Here is a 12,368-nt window from a genome sequence, read left to right on the forward strand (position 1 = left end):
TTTTTTTCATGTTGCTTTATTTCTGTCTCTTAGTATAATTCCCATAACTATTCTTTCCATAGTTCTTTGAGTTATACTTAGCTTATTTACTAAGGCTTTAGTAAGGCTCCAAGTTTCTGATGCATAGTTAATACTGGTAGGACCATCTCATTAAAAAAAAATTTTTTTAGAGAAAGTGGCATTTTACTTTTCAGTCACAGATGGTAATTAATTGGATATCTATTCGAGAAATGCTATGGTATTTTTAGAATTAGCGTAAAAACAGTTCGGCACAAACAAAATACTTGTGATTCTGGTTTCTCCTATATTAATAGCAGGACGTTTGAGATGGCTTATGGATTAATTATCGTTCTGCTTAATTATGATAAGTGGTTATAACTATAGGCTCGTTAGACAACAAGGCGAAACCATTTTCGCTACTTCTGTTAAAGTGTGTGCGCGCTCGCACGTATGAACATTCAAGTACTTCCCTGTAACGTGTGGTGACACCAGAAATGAAATAACTCTGCTGTCACTGTCACATTCGCACTTTAGACTGTTGTTTAGTGATTGAACCCTTTTTAAGAAAACTGACACTAAATCAACCGTGTCATACACATTCACAAGAGACTCATCAGGCCTCTGTCAAAACCCACGACACACATTGCGCCATCCACTAATATGTTGCACCTTATCTCTTCTCCAGGATTGTTATTATAATTATTATTAATATTATTATTATTAAGAATCTTTCATTAGAGTATGCCTTTCACGCCATCTGACTAACCCTATCCAGTACTTATGTTTTCCATTCTTCCTAGCTCTTCTCAGTTATATACTTTTCACTAATCCGTTGCCATTGATTCTTTCTACATGACTGAACCATCTCTGAAATACACCCAGGCTGCATTAACATTTCTATATTATTCCTCTTCCTATTTTTTTTTCAGATTGTATAGTTCATATATGAAAGATCTATGCTGTTCTCAAAATATTTTATCATAATTTTTCATTAATTCTGTTATGTGCTGATTTCCTCGTTTCCTTTCCTGACTGGACTATTTTTTCCTGTTGGAGCCATTGGGCTGATAGCATTCTGCTTTTCCAACTAGAATTGTAGCTAAGCTAGTAATAATAATAATAATAATAATAATAATAATAATAATAATTGCATATTTCCCCCCATTGCTCAGCAACTCACCTCATCTTGAGTCCTAAATCCATTGGAGTCGATTAATTTTCGAAAACTTTAGGATGAAGAAAAAGAGAATAAACTTTTTAGAAAAGTCTGGATAAATATATATTCAGTCTGTGTCTATGATGCGATACTTTAATGCGTTTTCAATCCAGTGCCAATGTTGAATGTGGGGAGGTATGTGAAGTAGCTAATATGAAATTCGACACAGGGGATTTCGTCCGACGTTTTGCTGTTAAATTATGAATGGGGCAGTGGCTGTTGTATTCCCCCTGGAACCACTTCCTGTTCAGGAAAAAGACTTGATGGTCATTATCTATCTGTCTATCTATCTACTGTATCTATCTATCTATTTATCTATCTATCTATCTATGTATCTATATATATATATACAATATATATATATATGTATGTATATATATATATATATATATATATATATATATAAATATATATGTGTGTGTGTATGTATGTATGTATGTTTATGTATATATATATATATATATATATATATATATATATATATATATGTGTGTGTGTGTGTTTGTGTGTGTGTAAGTATCTCTGAACGGGGATACCTTAAAGTGGTGAAAGTGTTTGCGTATCGCCATAATGAAACAAAGCTTTACTAGGTTGGCTTTCTATGAGCGATCAGAGGAAAATCTCCCACCATCGCCAGTCCGCAGTTGGTGTGCGTGGTGATGAACACTAGCTAAATCCCAGACAGGAATAATGGCAAGTCTGGTCCTGCAACAGAATAGTAGAAGTGGCTGCATTTGGTCTTGTGTTTTTTGTCTGTGTGGGTGTGTATGTACGTACATGCATATTTTCAAGAATGCATAAACTTGGCGTAGTCATATAAAATAAGCAATAAAAGTTTTATATATATATATATATATATATATATATATATATATATATATATATATATGTATGTATGTATATATATATATATATATATATATATATATATATATATATACAATGTATATATTCATTTATATAATATAAATATGTGTGTAAATTTATATATATATATATATATGCAATGTATATATATATATATATATATATATATATGATATAAATATATATGCAGTTTTATATATATATGCAATGTATATATTTATATATATAATATAGTAGGTAGTAGGTTGGCTTGGGCACCAGCCGGCCGTTGAGATACTACCGCTAGAGAGTTATGGGGTCCTTTGACTGGCCAGACAGTACTACATAGGACCCTTCTCTCTGGTTACGGTTCTTTCCCTTTGCCTACACAGACACCGAATAGTCTGGCCTATCCTTTACAGATTCTCCTCTTTCCTCATACACCTGACAACACTGTGATTAATAGACAATTCTTCTTCACCCAAGGGGTTAACTATTGCACTGTAATTGTTCAGTGGCTACTTTCCTCTTGGTAAGGGTAGAAGAGACTCTTTAGCTATGGTAAGCAGCTCTTCTAGGAGAGGGACACTCCAAAATCAAACCATTGTTCTTTATTCTTAGGTAGTGCCATAGCCTCTGTACCATGGTCTTACACTGCCTTGGGTTAGAGTTCTCTTGCTTGAGGGTACACTCTAGCACACTTTTCTATTTAGTTTCTCTTCCTCTTGTTCTGTTAAAGTTTTCATAGTTTAAATAGGAAATATTTATTTTAATAATGTTACTATTCCTAAAATATTTTATTTTTCCTTATTTCCTTTCCTCACTTGGCTATTTTCCCTGTTGGGGCCCCTGGGCTTATAGCATCCTGCTTTTCCAACTAGGGTTGTAGCTTAGCATATAATAATAATAATAATAATAATAATATAAATATATGTGTAGTTTTATATATATAATATATATATATATACACACACACACATATATATATATATATATATATATATACATATATATATATATATATATATATATATATATATATATATATATATATATATATATATATATATACATACATATGCTTTTCTAAAAACCTGCTGGGTACCGGATAACGATACAGGAGTTACTCTGTCAAAAGGTGAAATCAAAATAAAAACTTGAACCCGTTACATCGAAGGTTTCACATAATGAATAAACATTATATTATAAATTTCTCTTTGATACAAATTTGATACTGAGTTAGTTCCGAATATTGTATCAAAGATAGATTTGTAATTTGTCTTTGATACTGATTTAGCCTCGAATGTTTTCCCTGTCTTTTGTAACTGTTTATTCTCTGTCGGAAATTACTGTACACTGTTAATACTTTGCAATAAAAACGGTAAATGCCTGGCAACATTTACTACAGGATTTTTACTGTTTTAAAAAACGGGTATATATTGACGTAAAGGAGTGATGTAACGGCCACCAACCCGTAAAAGATAATAACACAGTAAGGTAACATTACGGTCGCCTGTATTTTACTGAAATACAGGTGAGAACAGTATATTTTTATGGAGAATTTCCTATTAAAATTACGGCTTTTTTCAAGTGTATGTCCGTGGTCGGTTTTACACTAAATTTTCATATATTTCTCCACTTTTCTCTATAGTTTAATTCCCCGTATTTTTAATCTTTCACCTTCGCTGGTGATACCTAGACTTAATATTATTAGAAACGCGTTAGATTCTGACATTTAGAATGATTTTGATAATGAGTCGTACTGAATAACATTATTGACAACTCTATATTAAAGTCAAACTTGATCATTTATGAGGAAGGAATTTCGTAATATGCGTTGATTATTATTAGTATCCTTAATTGATATGTCTGATTCCATATATTGAGCAATGTTCAGAGAAAATCAAGGAATAATAGCTACTGTCTATCGTTAATAGAAATTCGTAAATCAATATTAAAATCAGATTTCTCTTAAAATGGTAATTATGTTCGATAAACGCCAGTTAAGTTATCAATTCCTTTGATGTCTGTAAATGAAAGATTAATCATATAGGCCTATAGCTGAACTGACGAGAGAATAAATAATTTGGAGGCGTGTCCTATAGTTGAAACCTTTGAGGTTATTAACTTTCGTCAGTAAGGTTTTATATTTTGTCAACGAATTATTACTTTAATTTATACATGTTTTTATATCATTTCTGAAAATTATAACTTTAAACAAATGATGTATGTTCTCAATATAGCATTGGTAATTTGCTTTGTGCCATCATATATTTTGTATATTGAAATGTATTTTGCAACTATATATGTTGATGTGTCAAAGAGATTTGCTTTTGCAAACATCAGGTGATTTGCCATTTCATATGTTAGCTTCATTTTTATGGTAGCAGCTTAGCAATAGGTTCTGATTGTTTCATTTGAGAGAGAGAGAGAGAGAGAGAGAGAGAGAGAGAGAGAGAGAGAGAGAGAGAGAGAGAGAGAGAGAGAGAGAAAAGAATAACTCTTAGGTTACTGATGTTGACAATAATCGAAACCTGTAAAAGAAAGCGACTGTTAACTTTACAGTTTACAATCAGATAATCATTCCCATATTTATTGTATCAAGAAGTATTTATTGTGCATATTAAAAGTGAGATTTTCAGAAGATTCAGGGCTAATCTTTCATAATTACTTTTCAGAAAAGTTCTGATTAATTTTAAAGAGATATTTTGTTCATTTTACAACGTTATTACATATTTTTTGAGACAAATGCTTATAATAGAGAGCATTTGTAATGGAAACATAATGAATAGGGCGAACGGTGAGTTTAAGAAGATATTAAAACATTTCAGAAAAAACCTATAGAAACAGATGGAAATTTTTTTTCACACATACCCAGATAAACATTATATATATAGATATATATATATATATATATATATTTATATATATATATATATATATATATATATATATATATATATATATATATATGCATGCGTAAAAGTCACAGGGAAACGGGTTTTCCGATGCAATAAAACCACAGCGAAAATGAAAACAGGAAGAAATATCACGAAACTAGTCAGGTCTTAATCTTACATTCATTTTCATTTTCCTTGTGTTTTTTTCATATATATATATATATATATATATATATATATATATATATATATATATATGTATGTATATATATATATATATATATATATATATGTATATATATATATATATATATATATATATATATATATGTATATATATATATATGTATATATATATATATATATATATATAATTTTTTGGTAAAATATAATTTCACCACCAATAACTATTTATCCATTTATTTACCGTGATTTTTCTTTTTCAGAGTGCTGTATCCTTCAATCATCTCCCCTTTGGGGCAACCCCAAATCCAACTCAGGTAAGTAAGAGTTACAGAAACTTGAGCTGAGGGAAGTATTTAGCTTTACTTAAAGGTCACGAAGACTCTGGGGAGTTTCTCAAAGGAGGAAGTGGGGCGTTTAATGGGTTTTTTTTTTCTCTTCCTGTCAATTGAGGCATTAATTCCGATTTGTCTCTGTTCTGACACTTATACTGTAGTTAGTTGGATAAGATCTTAATGTTCGTTTAGTCGTTGATATATGTTTTTGTGAGTAACAATAAATTAAAGATATATTTATTTATATGTGTATATATATGTATATATGTATATATATATATATATATATATATATATATATATATATATATATATATATATATATATATATGTGTGTGTGTGTGTGTGTGTATTTATATGTATGTATGTATATGTATACATTTGTATATATAACAACAACAACAAATGCAGCTGTTTCTAGTCTACAGCAAGTCAAAGGCCTCAGACAGGTCTTGGTCATATATGGGATACTGCCATTTTCATCGCTGTGGATTGGTAATGGTAGGACACAATAGTGTGATCAGCAACGGCAAACCAACCAAGTATGGCTGGCCCCGACTATTACAGCTTTGCTGATCACGGCAGTACGCAAATTCTTTCACCACGTAAAGGTATCCCCACACAGAAAGGGGTATATATATTTATTCTAGTCTCTTCAAATGAAATGCAAGGTCACTATTAATCATCGTGCCACCGGAAGTCATAAAGAAAGTAGGCACCTAAGTGCTAACTACATTTCAGGATTTACTTGGTGAGATATCTTTTGGGCTGTAAATGATGCCCCTCTCATTTGAAGAGACTGTGGTTCAATTTTAATATAAGGTAGAAAATTATTTCTATTCGAACTATATATATATATATATATATATATATATATATATATATATATATAGCTTTTGTCCTTGCCGGACAGAAGCTATTGTCTTTGAGTTGTTCCTTCTTGGGTCTCTGATCCCGAGGTATACGAGAGAATCCTGATATTAAGCTATTAAAATATATGGCTTATTTGAATATGAAAAGCACGCCTAAATGTGCAAAATTATACATATATATATATATATATATATATATATATATATATATATATATATATATATATACACACATGTTTATGTGTTTGTGTAATTTATATATATTGTGTATATAGTGTATGTATAATATATTGAGTAGATCCTACAACATTAATATATAGTTTTCATTAGATTAATTGTAGCAAAGCTCGAAGATATGACAGTTATTGATAACTATGACCTCGATTTACAAATATTGTGCTCACAGAATTTAACGTTATTTCCATGCACTGTCAGTTACATTTCTCTTGTAAACACAACCTTCTGTTTTAGCTTTTAATAACAGAGGCGCGAACAGACACTAATCACTTGCTTATACTACTGCTTGAAATAGATATCGAATGTTAGAATTGCTCTCTCTCTCTCTCTCTCTCTCTCTCTCTCTCTCTCTCTCTCTCTCTCTCTCTCTCTCTCTCTCTCTCCTACCATGATTATTCCTGTGATTGTATTTGCTTTAGGTTTGACGTGGGTAAGAGGAGGATTGTCGATACAGTTTTTCGTGGAAACTCATCAGAAGAAAGTTTTTGGAAAAATGTTCTTTAAAAATGTTTTTACGATTTCTTTGGCAGAATTAATTGTTCTTTCCATATGCTTGTAAAGCTTTAGTTTTAGTTATCAGCAATTCAAATAAATGTCTATTCAAAATTGATGGAGAGAAATCTAGTTAGATAAATAAACTTTTTTTGTGAAAGAAGGATGTGGTGTAATATACCAGTGGTATTTTTAGATTGATTTCGGAAGCAGGTCTTCTTCTTATTATTATTTTTTATTATTATTATTACTTGCTAAGCTACAGTGCTAGTTGGCAAAGCAGGTTGCTATATCCTGAGGGGCCCCAACAGGGAAAATAGCCCAGTGCGGAAAGGAAACAATGAAAAATGAAATATTTTAACAACAGTGACAGCATTTAAATAAATATTTTCTATATAAACTATAAAAACTTAACATAACAAGAGGAAGAGAAATAAGATAGAATAGTGTGCCCGATTGTACCCTCAAGCAAAAGAACTCTACCCCAAGATAGTGGAAGACCATGGTACAGAGGCTGTGGCACTACCCAAGACTAGAGAACAATGATTTAGATTTTGGAGTGTCCTTCTCCTAAAAGAGCTTCTTACCATAGCTAAAACGTCTCTTCTACCCTTCCCAAGAGGAAAATAGCCTTTGGCAATTACAGTTTAGTAGTTAACCTCTGGGGGAAGAAGTTGTTTGGTAATCTCAGTGTTGTCAGATATATAAGGACAGAGGAGAATCTGTAAAGAATAGGCCAGACTATTCGGTGTATATGTATGCAACGGGAAAGTGATTCGTAACCAGGGAGAAGGATCCAATGTAGTACTGTCTGGTCAGCCAAAATCCCCAGAACTGTAGCGGCAGTATTTCAACGAATGGCAGGTGCCCTGGCCATCCAACTACCTGCAAAAGCTATTTAACTTTTATAAGGACATGTTTGCTTGTATTGTTTCAAATTGAATTTCCTTTTATTCCGTATTTATAATAAAGAAGATCAGTGACCTTCGATTCCAGTATATATTCCAGCTGTTACCAAGTTGTGGAATAATCTTCCTAATCGAGTAGTTAGAGCAAATGTTTTTACGTTGACCAGGCTGATATTAGTCTTTTTATAGTTTATATATGACATATTCTCATCATTTATTTAGCTCCTTATTTCCTTTCCTCACTGGGCTATTTTTCCCTGTTGGAGCCCTTGGGCTTGTAGCATCTTGCTTTTCCAACTAGGGTTGTGGCTTGGCTAGTGATAATAATAATAATAATATTAGAAAACTTTAAATCAATCATTTATATTAATTTTGTTATTCCCTAAATTACTCCATCGTCTCTTTGATTTTTATGAAATCCTCCCAGCTTAGCGAACTGTCAAAATCCGAATACAAAATCCTTTTAGCTTTAAGCCGCCAGTGACCTGGAAGTTTCATTGCTTGACCTGTTGTATTTACGGGTCGTCGGTTTGGCGTCCATGTAACAATTGAACTCCTTAAGAAAAAGATGGGTTTTTTCTTAAAGCAAATAACAAATGAAGTAAAAATTATGACAGCCAACAAGGCCTTCAGGGAAAACATTGCTTACGTCATAAGATCAGCTTCACCTAAGACAAAGGTGTATCATAATTATTCCATTAAACGCTCTCTCTCTCTCTCTCTCTCTCTCTCTCTCTCTCTCTCTCTCTCTCTCTCTCTCTCTCTCTCTCTCTCTCTCTCTCTCTCTCTCTCGTGGGTTTGAATGATAGTTTACTATTTCTGGTGATAGCTCAAACATAGTAGAGAGTTTAATGATAATTGAAGTTTCAAATTTTCACCTATCCTCTATATCCATTTACTGGTTCGGTTCAGGAATGTTCATAAATTATTAGATTTCTAGGAAGGGTAATCCCTCTCTGTTAAGGTAAAAGTGTATGAGAATTTTGACTTTGACTTTATGTATGTATTAATTTTATATATGGGTATGTACGTATATATATATATGGGTACATATATATATGTATATATATTTTATATATATATATATATAATATATATATATATATATATATATATATTTATATATATAAATATATATATATATATATATATATATATATATATATATATATATATATATATATATATATATATATATATATATATATATATTGTGTTTGTATTAACAGTTGCTTTGGCCTTCGAGTTGCCGTCTTGGGAAACAATAAATAAACATTATTCTATTTTTTGCGGAGATTCTTTTTAGTTTTATTGAAGCTATATACCTCATTGATAATTTTTATGCTTTGGAAATATGCCGTCACATTCAAATAGGTACTTGTAAAAGGTTAAGTCATGATAATATTTACCTATTGATTCTAATTTCATGTTACCCCTCCAGTCTATTTTAAAATCATCCTTATTCAACGTTCGTAGTAACTAGTTGAACAGTTTGTGATGATACGGCTGTCTGCCAGGAAATACAATTGTACTTATTATTATTATTATTATTATTATTATTATTATTATTATTATTAATTTTATTATTATTATTATTATTATTATTATTATTATTATTATTATTATTATTATTAAGGAAGCTACAACCTTAGTTGAAAAAGTAGGATGCTATTATTATTATTATTATTATTATTATTATTATTATTATTATTAACAACAACAATAGCCGTTACATCCCTAGTTGGGAAAGCATGGTGATGTTATTATTATTATTTTTATTATTATTATTATTATTATTATTATTATTATTATTATTTTGTTGTTGTTATTATTATTTATAACACTATCTAAGCTACAGCTCTAGTTGTAAAATTAGGATGCTATTATTATTATTATTATTATTATTATTATTATTATTATTATTATTATTACTTGCTAAGCTACAACCCTAGTTAGAAAAGCAGGAATCTACAAGTCCTGTGGCTCTAACAACGAAAGTATCCCACTAAGGAAGGAAATAAACTATATATGAGAAGTAGTTAAAAATGTGAAATATGAAGTATTTTTTCAACCACCTAGGGGCTAGACGCACTGTCAAAAAGCTCCTGTCCGGAGAGTAGCTCCGGGCAATCTAAAGAAGAAGAAGATGTATTTTAAGATGAGTAACAACGTTAAGATAGATCTGTCATATATAAACTATGAAATTCGGGAGTCCAAATGTCAACCGGTTCAACATGAAACATTTGTAGCATGTTTGAACTTTTGAAGTTGCACCGATTCAACTGCGAGATTTCGAATATCTTTCCTCAGTCTGGTCACAGCTGGAATAAAACTTCTGTTTGATCCTTCGTCTTTAAATCGTCTTTCCTTTAAGATCCGTCCTTCCTGCTAGCAAATCTTGCCTCTCTTAAAGGTTTAAAGTCCACTCAGAAATGACAGAGACATTGACCTATTAAACAAGACAATCCCCTATACGCCCCCCTCTCAACCCAAGCTAGGACCAAGGAGGGCCAGGCAATGTCTGCTGATGAATCAGCAGATAGACCTATAGGTTCTTCCAAACCCTCATCATTAGCTCACAAGGATGATGAGATTGCTCGACCAAAGAAACTAACGAGTGTGAGCTGGCCTCAAACTCCAGTCTGGCGTTCACTAGTAAGGGACGTTACCACATCGACTACCAGAGAAAGTTCAAACGAAAGTGTTTTTAAATTCACTTTCGTATTCAAAGCCTAAGTGCTGAGTCAGGAACAATTTAAACTTTACGAATTGTAATTTATATCGTTTTTTTATATTTCATCTGTGACTCTCCGATGCCGCAAAGATGAATATCTTAATCTAAATTTAAAAGAACGGTGAACGTTAAATGCTTTTTTTGAGCAGCCATCTCTTTCTTTTATAACTAGTATATATATATATATATATATATATATATATATATATATATATATATATATATATATATGTATATATATATATATATATATATATATATATATATATATATATATATATATATATTTCAGTTATTAAGTTTGCATTTTCCCTATTACTTTCTAGAGGTTTGGAATTTTCTTTTTTTCGATTTCCATGTTTTTCTATATTCCCCATTCTTCATAGTTGTGTATTATGATTAATCCTTAATCTTTTTTTTCATTATTCTTGTGGTAAGTTCGGGATTAGTGTTATATCTATTGAATGTTAAGATCAACATTGAGCGGAGACGTTATGTTATGTAGTTTTCTTAAATGGATTTAATGTATCTTTTAGTGTGGAAATTGAAAGATTTACAGGAGAGCAACTGTAGCAATCAACTCTAGTGTTCTTTAGTAAATTGCAAGATTAAGGATGTAATACGTAAACCTATTACAGAGTTTTGGAGCTCATATAATCATACTCTTTACCTGAGATTGTTTCTATCACAGCAAATAAATATTTCTTTTTGATATAAAATCTCTATATATCTTTCCATTTTGACCAAGGTCAGTGACCTTCATTATTGCAATACCATAAAGCAGTAAATCATTTGATTGCCATCTACCGAAGATATATGCATTTCTCTCGGCCAGAAACCCAAAAATAGCAAACCCTGTCTATCTCTATTGTCTAATAACTCCCATATTTCATGGCCATAAATAAGGCTTATCGAGACAGTCGAATGTGTCACAATGAGATAGAGTGACAGTTGTAGATTGTCTGAGGCAGAGGGCTGTGTCTTTGTTATGTCCTTTCACTTGTGTCCTTTTGAAGGATGTTTCAAAAGCTATTTGCTGAGAACCGGGTATTGGAAAGAGACGACGTTGATGGGTAGTTGGATTTGAAATTAGATTGCATAAGGAATTTTTCCTGAAATTCAAAAGAAATCTGGATGCATAAGGGATTTTTTTCTGAAATGCAAAGAAAATCTACATGATTGCATAAAGGATTTTTCTTGAAATTCAAAGGAAATATATTAGATTGCATAAGGGATTTTTCGTGAAATTCAAAGGATATCTACTGGATTGTATAAGGGATTTTTCCTGAAATTCAATGGAAACTTACGGATGGTATAAGGGATTTTTCATGAAATTCTAAGGAAGTCTATTAGATTGTATAAGGAAATTTTCCTGAAATTCAAAAAAAAAATCTGGATTGCATAAGGGATTTTTCCTGAAATTCAATGTAAATCTACTGATGTGCCAAAGGGATTTTTTCCAGAAATTCGAAGGACGACTAATTGATTGCATAAGGAAATTTTCCTGAAATTAAAAAAAAATGGATTGCATAAGGGAGTTTTCCTGAAATTCAATGGAAGTCTATTGGATTGCATAAGAGATTTTTCCTGAAATTCAAGGAAATCTACTGGATTACATAAGTGATTTTTTCCGAAAATCAAAGGA

This window comes from Palaemon carinicauda, chromosome 21 (genome assembly GCF_036898095.1).
Source record: "Palaemon carinicauda isolate YSFRI2023 chromosome 21, ASM3689809v2, whole genome shotgun sequence".
Taxonomy (NCBI): domain Eukaryota; kingdom Metazoa; phylum Arthropoda; class Malacostraca; order Decapoda; family Palaemonidae; genus Palaemon; species Palaemon carinicauda.